Here is a 15891-nt window from a genome sequence, read left to right on the forward strand (position 1 = left end):
AGTTCTTATTTCATTGTTGGAAAGTAACTTAGGGCGACGTTACAACGTTGTATGTATAGAGGTAAAACTTGTTTGTCTATCCCTTGGGAATTACCTAATTTTATGCAACAAAATGTACTTTGTATGTTGACACGTTGACGATATATAACTTATTAGTACAAAATTAGCATATTGTACGTGTTTGTAAATTAGTTTCAGTAGTTATTTAATGTTAATGTGTGTATTTATGTACAATTTTATGTCTGTAGTTTGTTTGTGTGTATTACGTACGGATGTAGTTAAATCAAATTGTTAATCAACTAATTCATTTTTTCCTATTTAAAATTAGTAATTTTTTAATGATAACAATTAATCAAAACCTGTATGAACGTAGGCTTGTAACAGCTTTTTTTTCTAAATGTGGTTAAATAGATACTAAATGCATCATATTTCAAATGTTTTCTTATCGTTGTACTTATTTTTTTCTTTGTTCTAATGTTTCTTGTATGCGTTCTAAGAAAGCGTGCTTTTCATAGAATTCAAAGTATAAAAGAGTATAAAGTTATAAAAAAATATTCATGTGTATTCATTAATAAACAATAAAATGATGAATAACAACATATACAATACTACGACATAAAAGAAATAAAACTCAAATAAACACTTTTTGTTCAGTCACCAATCAACAAATGAACGCTACGTGCGACTACTGTTTTAAATGCTGCAAATAATACATTTAAGAAAAAAAAAAAAAAACTTAAAATTCTGAAAAGCAAAATGAACATTTCAATATTGTAAATATTTGTCACATTAAACTTATTGCCGGGAATTCCGTGAAGTTTTGATAAATGAAGAAACAGGAGGGTAAAATGCAACCTAAATCTTTGGGCTGTAGCCAACTTTGTGCAGGCATTAATGAATAATGGACAAGTTTTGGCAGTTGTTCCTTCTGAAAGCTCAGATCAATAAAATTGTTAAAGCGAATGTAAAAATTTAATATTTTTTTAAATTTCACACGAAGTTACGTATTGATATGAATGACACGAAAGATGCTTGCTAAATTTGCATACGTTTTGTAAGTGTATTGTTAGTGAATGTACATTTAAAATAAAATTTAAATTGTGCTTTATATTTCAATTAAACTAGCTGACAAGAGAGGTTGTGCATTTTTGCAAACGCGTACAGATGAAATGATTGTTACATTTTTTTTTAAATTTTCCAATTGTTCGCGCAATTTTCTAAATCTTCGATTACGGTAGCACTTTCCGTGGGAATTAAAAAAAAAACTAGTCGAATAGGTCTAGTCCGTTATTAGCTTGACCCTTAGAAACATATTTAACGTGTCAATTGTCATTTTTTTTAAACTACATTATTCTTACATTAGGTCAAAAGAAAAGCATTTCCTAAATACACTTTGGCTTATATGAAATATATTTGTCAATAATGTATGGAGTCCCCTTTGTTGAGTTCTGTTTTTTTCTATTGATATCCCAAACCATTACCAAATGAAATACAAAAAAAGTTATCATAAATAATGGTAGGAAACCGTGAAATTTTACCAAAATCTCTTGGAAAAATGCCAAGTCACTGCAGGCTTTAATGAATAACGAAAGACATTTTGCTAGTTATTCTTTCAAAATGTACATACGAATTAGGCATGAAGCTTTTATAAAAGAAACTATATTAAATAAGTTTTCATGTGTGTATCTTGTAGGTGTTATTTATGTTCATTATTCATCGTTCATTATTTATGTTATAATTAAAATAAATCAACAAGGTCACGAATTATTTTTGGAGTTAAATTTCTTTCCGCACGCTTGACTCGGGGAGTAAGCTGGTGAATGCGTGACGAGAGCGTTGAAAAAGTGTGATCGGGCGAGGCGAACGGTAGTTGAGAGGGAGATAAAAGTTAGTGAAGATAGAAAGAGAGAGAATTGCATTTCTTCAGTCGTGTGGTCTAAAGCACACTCGTTTTTTTAAAAAGAAACCTTGTTAAGTATTTTTTATACTCTACGTATCTATTCACGACTAGTGTTTTAATGAAAGAATATCGTTCTTCCTTACTGAAGGTGCTCTATTTAAAGGATTTATGATAGCATATTACGAATATACGAGAGTTACGCATTAATAAAAGCATAAAGTTAATATTATTTACCTGCCAAATCTGTATTATTCTGATATCATAAGTAGCATTAATTTGTGTCCAATACACTATACGTTAACGCTATCATAATAAATTGGTATTTCATTTGCCATACAAATTTAATATGTACAATATGTGAAGCCTTTAAAATAAAGGCCAATATCGCTTACCGATATAATACACGGAAGTGCACCATAAACAAAGTTCGTCCACCTGAGTGATTAATGTTTAATCCAAATTGGTACCTGCTTCCATATGGATAGTTTAATGTAAACAATATATTTTATGGCATGTGAAATATGAAACAAAATGTGACGTGGGAGTACTAAGTAATAGCGGTTAGACAAATTTATTAAGTAGACTAGACGTTTTTTGTGGTTGCACCTGTGTTTCAATATACTTGTGATATAAGTGGACTTTGTATTCCAGTAGTTCCCCGCTTCTACCAATCAAAATTATTATAACTTTTTCCATGAACACTGAATAATAATGCGAAGTTTATTTGTTTAGACCTTTGTTCTTAATAAAGCGGTATTCGGTGTATGTCTAGCAAAAAATTTTTATTATTATAAAATGTTCTATCTATCTAATCTAACTGAGGTAGGGCACAGCAGGAATTTCCTGCTCAAAATATGGAGCAGCCCGACAGGGGTAATACCTCGACCTTACAGAAGATCACAGCAAAATAATACTGTTTTCAAGCAGTATTGTGTTCCTGTTGGTGAGTAAGGTGACCAGAGCTTCTGGGCGGGATTGGGGATTGGGTCGGCAACGCACTTGCGATGCTTCTGGTGTTGCAGGCGTCTATAAGCTACGGTAATCGCTTACCATCAGGTGAGCCGTACGCTTGTTTGCCGACCTAGTGACATATAAAAAAAAAAAAAAATGTTCACCCTTGCCTAAAATTGAAAGAGATCACGAAAACAGTACAACCACCCAATAAAGTTCTATGATGACGGGTCGATGCAGTTTTTACTGGTTGCTGAACTAGCGATTATAGGTTTGATAACTTATTACGTTGTGCATCTCAGGATTTTTATCCCATTAAGGGTTGTTATGTGTATAGTATTTATTTATTCTATAAGTGATGATGTATGGGTGTATTTCACTTTTGGATTAAGATACTTTGAATAAATTGGTACAAATAAATAAAAAATATTTTTTATTTACAAAGTGTTTTACAATTTTTTTACGACCTACGTGTCGTAAAAAATCCGTAGAAATTTTTATTTCAGAGATTGCTACAAAACTGTTTTAAATTATATACATTAAAGTATGTAAAAAAATCCGATACCATTAATTTGTATTATATGACATTTAGGTTTACTTATCATCTAACGTGAGATGACAGTCGTCATTATAATAATTATATTCCAATTTTTCTTAAGAAGGTGACTTGAGCTTTTCGACTTTTTGACTAATTTTATTTTCTGTTGGCCGAATCAACAGATTCTGCCTTGCGAACTGGCAAGTTTAAATAAAATAAAAAAAACGTACATCAAGACCCTAATCACCTGGCGCCATGTAATATACTTTATGATTTGATACTGAAATATATTTATTCTCATACTTAGCAAATGTACACAAAAACTTTATAGGAATAGGTCAAGTTTTTGTATAGTATATTGAAAAGAAAGGAACGCCGTGAACTATTATTATTTTCATATTTAGATTAAGATAGTTTTTAAAGGGTTTTCGCGCCGCTTTCTAGCAAAATACCCCAGCTTTGACTAAAAAGGATTTATTAAGAGGTGTGGGTTGAATAAAATGTGTTATTTGAATATAGCATAATAAAAAGCGCTGTTTATAATGAAATTTTTTGGTTGCAATATAACGCTATCTACATATTAAATCTTCATCATTACAGCCTATACAGTCCACTGCTGGACATAGGCCTCCACAAGTTTACGCCAAAAATAACGTGAACTCATGTGTTTTGCCCATAGTCACCACGCTGGGCAGGCGGGTTGGTGACCGCAGTACTGGCTTTGTCGCACCGAAGACGCTGCTGCCCGTCTTCGGCCTGTGTATTTCAAAGCCAGCAGTTCGATGGTTATCCCGCCATCGGTCGGCTTCTTAAGTTCCAAGGTGGTTGTGGAACATTGTTATCCCTTAGTCGCCTCTTACGACACCCACGGGAAGAGAGGGGGTGGCTAAATTCTTTAGTGCCGTAGCCACACAGCGTATATTAAATCTTGCTCTAGCTTTATTATATGTAAATTTCAGTGTTGCTTATTTGGTGTTTTTTGTTAAAACATATTTAAGGAGATTAATAGTTTTTAGCTTAAAATATATTAAGCATTTCTGCTGGCAAGAAAGAAAATGTCTATACATATATATCGAATATATCACCGGATGTAATTAAGATTAATCGAATTGTAACCGCAAGCGTCTGCTAAATATATTCAAAGAGCCTTTAGATTTAGTGGGTAAATAGTTTTACGATATGAACCTCTTTTTTGAAATCACCTTAATGTTTCTCGTTTTCAAGCAAATAGGACAAAAATGACTTCAAATTAATTTAGTTGGGTAGGTAAATAACTTGCTTAAAATTATTATTTGTTTTTTTTTTTAAATATTATTTTACAAACAATCAACGTCCTTTAGGTCCTATTGGTTTAGTAAATTCGATTTAAGATAGATATTATCAATTATAATGCTGTTATTACTTTGGCCTAGTAATGGTTTACTTAAAAATGTTCTTTTTACAAATGCTGGAAATGCTCAAAATATGGATGCTACTTTTTCAAAGATTTTTAACACAGAATAGTAAGTTTAATTGAGAATACTCTTGACTTTTCGTCGGTAAGCTGTTTAAATACTTTAAGCTTTTCTCTGTGGCAGTTTAATTTGAGGCATAAGGGACACAATAAGTTAGGTCACCCAGCTGACAGCGCGTAGCTAATGTTCAAGAGGGTAAAACTTTCCTCAAAGTATGCTTGTGAGTTTAGACCACTAGACGGCCCATCTGCTCCTACTTTAATGATAAGATAAGAAGTATTTTTATTTTAAGTCAAGCATAGTTTATGATGTGATTGTTGAGATGATGCAGTGTGTACAATCTGCGTCTTTGGTGTTGTTTATGATATGTATCTATAGTAAATCTATATACGAGTTTAGCAACTAGAAAACAAAACGGTATCGATTTTAACTTTCTGTTGTTTTTATTTGGTGAAAATTTAGCTTACTTTTAAAAATGATTGGAATCTTTTTTTATCGTATGTTTGATATAATAGGACATTTTATTAACAAAGTTTTACTGTTTATTATTAGAAGTGAATCTCTCGATAATAATTATGGTAAAATGTTTGTCCACCTTTTTAATAAACTTTTCGTAATTTGTTTACGCGATGTATGGAAATGATAAGGAAAGATTTACATCCATATAATAATAGTAATTTCAAAAATAAATTATGCCTACTCGCAAACGATAAAAAAACGACTTCAATTTATATCGATAAGCAATACATCATAGGTATTCGAAAAAATAGTCAATTAAATACGCATTATTTGCGATAACTCTAAAATTATTCAGATCTCATTCAAATTTAAACCGGACCACATGACAAACACCATATTTCGGTAAAAAAAACAGAGTCATCAGAATCGATACATCCAAATAAAAGTTATGAGGAAACACAGATCAAAAATTGAGTCGAAATTGAGTGAATTGAGATCTTTTTTTTTCATGTCATTTAAAAAGACCTAAACGTATAACAAGCTTACTAATATTAGAAACTCAATTATCGTTACCATGTATTGTATCCTGGATCGATTGGATCTCCGTCGAGGCTTCTAATTGACATGCGAATATAATTAAATGATTCAAGGCAGTAGGTAGCGCTACGCATATTCCTGATACTGGCACGGTTTTGTTTATTATTCTGTAATTCTATTCAGCCTGTAACATCCCACTGCTGGGCGTAGGCCTCTTTCCCCATGTAGGAGAAGGATCGTAACTTAATCCATCACGCTGCTCCACCGAGTAACGTTCGCTATCAGGTGTATATAATAGCAACCGGGCTGACAGCTTTACGTGCTCTTCGAGGCACGTTAAGATGTCGATCTCCACAAAGGAGACCCACAAGTATTTTTGATTGTCAGAGATATCCATTCCGAGCGGAAATAGAACCCGAAATCCACCGTTCCACCAGAGCAGTCGTCTTTAATATAAAAACAAAAATTATTTTGTAGTAAAAAAGAAATAACGCAATAGAAGTAAAAATAGAAAATTGGTAGACTCTATTATTTTATTATTATAGGAAGATTTATAAATAACATATTATACCTATTAAATGTAGGTGCAATAAATCGATAAATAACAATCTACATAAATTTTACCTTCTTAGACTATATTTGGCTAAGATCTAGATTAGGTAAAACCGAATTTCGGGACCGTGGGGGGATGGGGGGGGAGAGGGTGGGAAACGCTACCCCTGGTACCACTGTCACACCTCGGAACCCCATGGTTATGGAGATATCCATGGTTAAAGTTTTGAGGTTAGAAGAAGAATTTCGAAAGTTAGAGGAACGCTTGGCTCCGGCGCTACGGGAAGTGCAGCCCTTGCGTGCGAAAGCACGCTCACTCATGCTCCGTACAAAAAAAACCGAATTATGGGGTTTTTGGGTGTGGAGGGTGGAGGGTGTAGGGGAATCTATACAAGGTAACACTGTCATACCTCAAAACCCCATGGTTATGGAGAAGTTGATTAAAGTTTTGAGGTTAGAAGAAGAATTTAAAGCTATTATAATACCTTTGAGCTCGTACTGTTTGCATTGTGTGACAAATCGACACTTTTAAACAAAATAACGCGTCAGACATAATATTCTAATAAAATTAGTAACATTGCGTGCTAGAATATAGGTTTAGAAATTCGAAAAATACCCAAAACCGAATCGGAGCACCCCACTGTCCACGTGGTCTTGGTCTGTTCTACCCCTAGAGTGTTTTTTTTGTGCCGCGGAGGCGCGGAGGGAGGGCAGCCCTCGCCCGCCGTGCGAAAGCGCGCGAACGAATGCGTAGAGGAGCGGCTGAAGCTGGTCGCCGAAGGCGACCAGCCTCCGCTGCGGAACGGAGCATGAGTGAGCGTGCTTTCGCACGCAAGGGCGGAAGGGCTGCACTTCCCGTAGCGCCGGAGCCAAGCGTTCCTCTAACTTTCGAAATTCTTCTTCTAACCTCAAAACTTTAACCATGGATATCTCCATAACCATGGGGCTCCGAGGTGTGACAGTGGTACCAGGGGTAGCGTTCCCCACCCTCTCCCCCCCCATCCCCCCACGGTTCCGAAATTCGGTTTTACCTAATCTAAAGCTTTACCCTATATTTAACTTAAATTACCTGTAAATTTCGAATTACGGAACTAAACAAGACCTCTAAGCTTTCTTATAGTTTCCTATACGAAGTAGGTTTATAGTTCTTCCAGTACAGGTTAGCGGATACCATTAACGTGGTGACACAACTGAAGTAACAGCATCATATTCTAGGTCGATTACCTAAGTAACAACTGTGTAATAAGTAAACAACCGAGTGCTACACCACAAGCATATACAACGAAGTTACCCTATTAATTGTTCAAGTAAGCCTGTAAGAATTGTTTATTCTGATAGAACATAGCTTATGATGATAGGGGATTGATTACCGCTTCTATGCTGTTAGCTCAACCAAGGAACAACTGATAAAATTGATTAGAAACGATTATAGCTGCGAATAATAGAGATAAGTATGTGGAAAGCCAACTTTCAACATTAACACTTCCTTATTATTCGATACTTTCCCCTTTTTTCACTCATTCTTTGGCCAAAATTTTTATGCATTTCTGACTTCTTTCATGCTATTTGTCACTGCGCTAGTATTTCGGGTTACATGTTTGTTAAAGGTCGTTAACAGATCATGTTGCGACTTTGTTGTATTGTAGGAGTTTTTACTTATGTTGATCTGAGTGTCTATGTGTATCCTCGACGAAGAATTTCTTTCTACTGCCGAATATTGTGGACGTTAAATCTATGGTTTACTAACCGACCCGATAGATTTTGTCTCTTCTTGCGAACTTTCAAACACATGAAGTAAAAAAAAATAGTCGCCACATGTTTATATCTTTTCTTTTTCCGCGCAATTTCCTCAAAGTTTTCTTTTGTTTCATTCTGTAAAGACCTTTCAAAGATTAAAAAAATATCGACTATATCATCAACACTTTAGCCTTCAGCCGCAGTTCAGTGCTGGACATAGGCCTCCACAAGTTCGCACCAAAAATGACGTGAATTCATGTGTGTTGCCCATAGTTACCACGCTGGATAGGTGGGCGGGCAGCTCTATTTTGGTATTTACACATATGTGGTAGCGATTAATTTTCAATATTTTTATTTATGAAATTATATTTTTCCTTCGCACTTTCTCATACGTTCTTTTTTAGACAGATAATGTCATAGTGTCAAGTGGAATTTTGCAATCAATACGTAACGGGTTATGTCGTTGTCGTTATTAATTAACTCTGAGAATCGTCTTCGATAATAATATAATATTCTAATTATTCCTGTAATCCTTGCCTAATTCCTTGATCGGCTTTGAATTGATTTTGATCTTAGAATCGTGTATATGTGTGATTAACTTGAAACGGATTAGTAAGACGACCCAAATTAAGAAAAATAACTTTCTTGTTTTTAATATTCAGACAAAATTTATTTCGGCTTGTGTACGTCTTCGAGGTTCTCGCCACCGCACTTCGGAGAGCGCATAAAGTCGATCCTCACTCACAAACAGGAACACAACACTGCTTGAAAGCAGTATTATTTAGCTCCGATCTTCTGTAAGGTCGAAGTACTATCCCAGTCGGGCTACTCTATATTTTGAGCAGGAAATTTCCTATTGAGCCCTAACGTCTTTACTAAAGTTACCTTTCACCTGTATGGAGAAGAGTCCACTGCCCAACATTGTAGCGTTTACAATCAGATCATACATAAAAGTATTTGAAATGTTTACGATTTTTGCAATAAATATGAACTTAGAGCCATTAGGAAAGTGACTGACTTATGAATATGAAAGTAGTTTTCGATAATACATTTATGACATTTCGCTACTTTTAATGCAGCCTGCATCACTTATCTCCGAGAACCGGCGTGTGTAAAAGTAAACAGTTATTTCTCCATCAATCTTCGCTTCCTACAGATGCGAGATGCTTTCGTTTAAATAACCTAAATTCTAACGCCTTTATAAAACTTTATGATACAGCAGTTTTATTAGAATTCTCTTATGTCGAAATTTATTGTTGGCTAAAATGTTCGATGCTAAATTATTTTCTTCTTTGTGAATTTTTATATTTGAAGTTATTTAGAGAGTTTAAATGGTCTTGTGTATAGTAGAAATGGATCCTAATTAAAGTCTCGTAGACGATAAAATAGTAGTACTTTTTATTATTCTTTACTGTTTAAATACATAATGCGCCGATCTAAACCATTACTAGTAATGATAATCGAATAATAGTAAAAATATTCGTGGGTAATTGCAATTTCATATGAATAGCAAAACGGGTGATAGTGCTAGTTAATGGTTTACTTAGCAGTAAGTAAAGGTAAAATATTATTGTCGGTTATCACTAAATTCATCCCCGGTTTCAATACAAAATATAAACATTTGGCGTATGACCAGTAACTGGCGGCTTACTTAATGTGTAAAATTTAAATCACCGATGAAAATTTTATAAATTTAATCCTAAAATAACAAACAATCGGATATATCTACACATTTTAAATTAATTTAAGCCTTATTCAAATCAGAAAATTTGCTATCAATTATACCGATGCAAGTTCCAAACAAGGATTATATATTAAAGGAGCTATTAATTGCGCGATAAATGTGCGATTATCTTAATCATCTTGCAATTTATTGCTTAATTTTCGTTAATAAATGGATGAAGATAAATTCATCTTTGAATTGAATGCCTAACTGTATGATTAAATATAATAGATGTAGAATCGAGTTTACCGAGACGTAGTATCAAAAACAGTATCATAAAAATATGCAGATTTAAATCAAATGTCCATGTGTTTGCTAGGGTCAAATATGTTCAAAAGCGTAATTACAGGTAATGGCTACGTTGCATGAAACATATCCGTGAACTCATTGGTTACAGAGCTCCGATGATAATTGTATAAATCAATCGTGCTCTATTACGCCTGGACTCAGTGACTGTCACCAACATCATCTCATGTGGAATATCTAACGTATGCAGTCACACACACTTGCGTTGCCAGTTTAATTAATAAGTTTAAGCTAGGAACATGCTAGATTGACGTGGCGTGACATGATGCATCAAAATAACATAGATTTCGTATGTTATTACTCTACGAAATTGCCACTGACGTATTATTTATATATGTTCTCATTGACGTAGTTTAACTTATTTAAAATAGTTTTTCGTTAGTCGAAGTTATGATTTAAGAAATAAAATTGTGTATAGCAAGAGATAAATAACAGATAAAAAAATTAGCAAAGATGTTTGAGACTAAAATGTTTGAGGATGGATATTTGTTACTTTTCATGCAAAAACTCAAACAGATTGTAATGAAGTGCACAGCTAAGCACATGCTGGTTAACTTGAATATCAAATAGGCTACTTATGGTCTCGAAATTTCGGCGAGGTAAAAAATACCGAGGATGAAAACCGCGCCAGCATAATAAATTTTCAATAAATATAAATATGTACATAATATTCAGTGCTTCCTATATTCATTAATGAATTTAAGCTCCTACACAAAAGAGACACAGACACAAAATGTGTAACAAACGGTTACTGAAAACTATCGTACTGAAAAGTACTCTCTTCTTGTGGATGCTTAACGGCAATCTTGATACATATAAGCGAGTTTCACTGAAATAGTTATTGTTTGGAGAAAAAGACAATGGACTTGGAATATAAATTGCTCGTTATCGTGATTTCATTATCACGTCGCACACGTCTAATTTATTTATATAAAATAAAAATTTAATATAAACGAATATATTTAATAAACTGTAATATATAATTGGACTAATTAAGAGTTTATTTTGTAACTTTTACGAGTAATATTATTACTAATTACGTCTTAATTAGGGATTACGATCCGGTGTCGTTGTCAATCCGGCCGAATCCAGACCGGATTGATTACACCATAATAACCTAACTTTTCTTTTTCATTCCAACATAAGTAGATCGCAAATGAACCGTAAAAACAGCACATCTACTATGAAACTATTTATATACCAATAAAAGACAAAATTAAAAGGCAAAAATATTTAATTCAATTACTGTTAGAGCCACAAATGTAACTGTGGGAAGCATTTCTCTATTTCTACAATTGTCAAATTAAGCTTAGTTCCTTTATTCAAAAACGATTCGTTTTACTCATGAAAAGTTAAGTTTCGAACACGTGTTAACGTGGAATAAAGAGCTGGATTTGTTATTTTAATTCTTACAGTAATGTTCAATTTTTGTAGTGATTGTAGATTTCCTCCACTTTTTCTTTCACAAATATTACGCTTTCTCTCGAGTTTCTGTTTGATTAAATATTTGTATGATTTTTTTTTAGTTCAATCGCATGTCTTTTTTTGGCGTAGTAAATGCAACAGTATCGCAGTTTGAATCGGAATGTATAGCTTCGGAAATGATATGGATACAAATATTTGTAAATATGGATTTGTGATATTGTAAATATGGATTTGTGATATTGTTAATATGGTTACAGATATTAAATTGTTTCTGATTATCTTTTAGTTTCAGTTACAGATACTCGATTTTAAAGGAAATGTCAAAGTACTCACTAACTCACTTTACGTTACTTACTACAAATAATTAATAATTATCGTTTATTGTATTAGTTGGTGTTCTGATTTCTGAGTACACTTAAAAAAAGACGGAAAAATATAACAAAGCACAACATATGTTATTTAAATCCCTTTGCGATATGTCCCTGCGAAATTATACAAAACTTTTATGTCTGTCTGTGTTACGGTTACGAATAGAATTTTTCTTCGGATATCCGATAGTTTCGGTTACGATTTTGATCACAAATATCCCTAGGCTGATTCATTATATTTTTAACCAACTTCCAAAAAAGGAGGAGGTTCTCAATTTTTTTTATGTATGTTACATCAGAACTTTTGACCGGGTGGACCGATTTCGACAATTTTTTTTTAATCGTAAGGTGGTGTGTGTGTGTCTTTATAGCTTTTTCCCCGCTCTTCAACTCCGAAAAACAGTAAATTTTTCTCCTTAAGGATTTCTCAAAATTGTCAATTGCCAACTTTTGTGATTCCAGTTTTTGCTCAAGTTTTTTGTTTTTGTTTTCTAAATTCTTAAACTTCTCGTTTATATTATTATTGGTCCTATTTAAATTTATTTGAGATCTAACAACTACTTTTCGAGTTATATCTAATAATGCGTTTTTACTTGACGCTTTTTTCGTCGACCTACGTTGTATTATACCACATAACTTTTTACTGGATGTACCAATTTTGATAATTCTTTTTTTGTTGGAACGGAAATATCCCTAGTTTTGATTAGGATTTGATGATGGGATCCCAGAGAAATCGAGGAAAACTCTCGAAAATCCGTATAACTTTTTACTGGGTGTACCGATTTTGATAATTTTTAATTTAATCAAAAGCTGATGTTTATCATGAGGTCACATTTAAATTTTATCGAGATCTGATTACTAGTATTAGTAGTAATCTTTGATAACGCGTAGTTACTTGACAATTTTTTTGTCAATCTACGTTGTAGTACTAGTCGATGTAATTGAAGTCGGATTTTTTTCGTTTACCTGCAAACACAATTATTGGTATTCTGCAAGTAACAGCAATGTGAAGTTCTTTAATTCTAGCACAATAAGTCAAGTAAATTCAGGGTTGTTTCAGCTGTAAATCTTCAGTCTGTTGTCTTGTTCATCTTAAGTCTTTTTAATCACGATCTATCTTTCAATAGGGTAATTTTTTCAAAAAATGCTGTCACCGGATCCGGCAAGTGCAAAATGATGCCGGATCCTTCGGATTACCGGGTCCGGTTTACTGAATGGCTATTCCTAGTTTTAAAGCAAATAATAAATTTATCTTAAATTTTATTACGAACTAATATTTCGTATCTATTTAGCACGTGGTTGCAGTTTTAGTAGTCTCATATAAACATGCAAAAAAAGAAGGAAATTTACTACGAAACTATCTGACCTATTACCAACAGGTGTTTACGACATAATGTTTGGTCAATCTGAAGAAAAAAAAGAGTTCACTATACCAGATGTCATGCATCTATTATTATACGCCTCATTGTTGAATCACGCGTGTTGCTTATCAACCTACGTTATACAATTTATATTTATTCACTGTAATATACGAGAATAGTTTGTTAGATAAGAATCGAGCGATTGAATCATAGAGTAAGCACAGTCTCAAATAATAAGTTTAAAATCACAAAAGATCGCTTAGCCGGTGCAACTGTGTAATTTATATTATATGTAACTCTTTATGATCGATTGACAGTAAAAAATATGCAATAATTGCTTTCAAATTTCCCCTTTGACGAACGCAATCTATAAATGTTTGGTGACATTTTCATTTTAGTGAATAGCTTCGCAAGCTTTATCATATACAAAAAGAAATTACAATTTATTATACAATAAGTTTTATGTGTTTTTATTTCCAAAGTTAATACTCGTAGAGGGCTTTAAAGATAACTTTGAGTAAAGGTGTAAAATAAGTTATTTTTTGACGTGATAACGTCTTATAAATCGATGAATACCGGCTGCACGCACGAAAAAGTATCACATTCCACCTGAGCCTGAGCACGATCGGCCCAAGCGTTTTGCGTGTGAGAAATTTATCTCTCTTCTTGCATCAGAGCTAACAGTTCGAAATAATTCAGTGCGAATAACTTAATTCAGTTCATAAAAGTATGCAGTTTTTCATCAATGTTTCTTTATGATGTTATCACGGAAAACTAACGTCTGTGAATCTAATTTACCACAACCAATTTTTTTTGTTGACAGACCGTTGTGTCGATATTTAGACTACTGAAATTTTTTTAAAGATATCATTAAAGTAAGTTGTTAAGAAAAAAATAATAATTTCATTTAAAATAATTTGTTGCATCAAAATAAAAATGTACAGGATTTAAGATAAATGTGTACATATAAATAGGAAACATTGTTAACAATCTGTAAGTCGGTCACCAATCCGACTGTCCAGCGTGGTGACTATGGGCAAAACACATGAGTTCGCGCATTTTTGGCGCGAACTTGTGGAGTCTATGCCAGCTATGTCCAGCAGTGGACTGCAATAGGCTGGAATGATGAATCTGTAAGTAGATTTATGCATATTGTACATATATGTATGTTTGCTTAAGAGATGCAGGCGTTAAACAAGTGCCTGCAAGCTATTGTATGTAGGTGATTGTGTTTGTTTGTACTGCTCTCACGTGTCAATCCGTAAACTGATCTTCGTGAAATCGACTTACGGATAGATACTCTAAAATACGGATAGATACACAGTTGTTATTGTAGAACAACAATCAATAACCTTAGATAGATAGATAGATACTCTTTAATGTACACAACAGCAATCAATACAATAACATAGAAAAACAGTGTACAAAGCGGTGTCCGGGACAGCATATATCTATCTTTTTGGGTAAGCCATTATCGCAAAAATAGTGGACCCTAAATACAATAAAAATTGATAATATATTTCTACTGCACATTTGGTAGCAACAAATTGATTTTTATGTCGCAGAACCAATTTTAATGAACTTTGGTATAAAGATAGATATTGAGAAAATAATAAGCTACTTGTAGTACTTACTAATCCTACGCAGACGAAGTCGCGGGTACCAGCTAGTTATATTGGTATTCTTTATCGAGTCTCAGATATGAGGTAAATTCAACGACTAAGTTTGCTACAAAAAATTAAAAGTCGTTAAACTTGAATAGAAATAACGAAATAGAGTGTAACGTATTTGCCCGAAAGCATTGCGGAGACCAGATAGCAGCAGCTTTGTGTAACAACCCACAACGTATTTCTCAGATCCGGACTGGAATAATAAGCAGGCTCTGGTTACTGAGACAAGTACAAGACAATGCAAACGTAAGGATACCTATAATTTTTATAATTTTCAAGCTTAAATGTTTTCATAGTTAATTTTCCTTACATTTCTGACTGAGACGTGAAGAAACAACATCATAAGTTGTTGATATTATAACGCTATAAAGTTGATTGTTAAAATTATTTTTAACTTTTATACTTAATGTGATTGTTTGGTCTTCTCTAAAAAATATCCCATACCTTTCGAATCAGCTACAAATCTTTCTCCTTGACCGTAAAATTATCTTTTAATTGTTTGTCACTTTCAAATTATTATTATCAACAAGACCGCCCACGGTCTTATTCTGAAATCATGATAAAGATCCAAGTATGAGAAAAACAAGAGTAAAATTGTATTAAAATAATATTATGTAACTACAAAGTAATAATAAAATAAAATTTACTTAACAAAACAATTTAAATCTTAATATAATATATCTAATCTTAATCATATAATAACATAATAAAACACAATAAACTCATACTACCTATCAAAAATGTATTCAACTATTTATTGAGCTTAAACCATCACGCGGTTTGTTCTGTTCTCTTGAATCTTAACATAATTTTTATAGTATTTTATGACTTTACTCAATCAACTATGCTATAATTAGAAATAGATTTCTTTCAAAGCCGACCGGTAGATCCCGAAGACAGCGCATTTAAA

Source organism: Melitaea cinxia, chromosome 16 (assembly GCF_905220565.1).
Source record: "Melitaea cinxia chromosome 16, ilMelCinx1.1, whole genome shotgun sequence".
Classification (NCBI taxonomy): Eukaryota; Metazoa; Arthropoda; class Insecta; order Lepidoptera; family Nymphalidae; genus Melitaea; species Melitaea cinxia.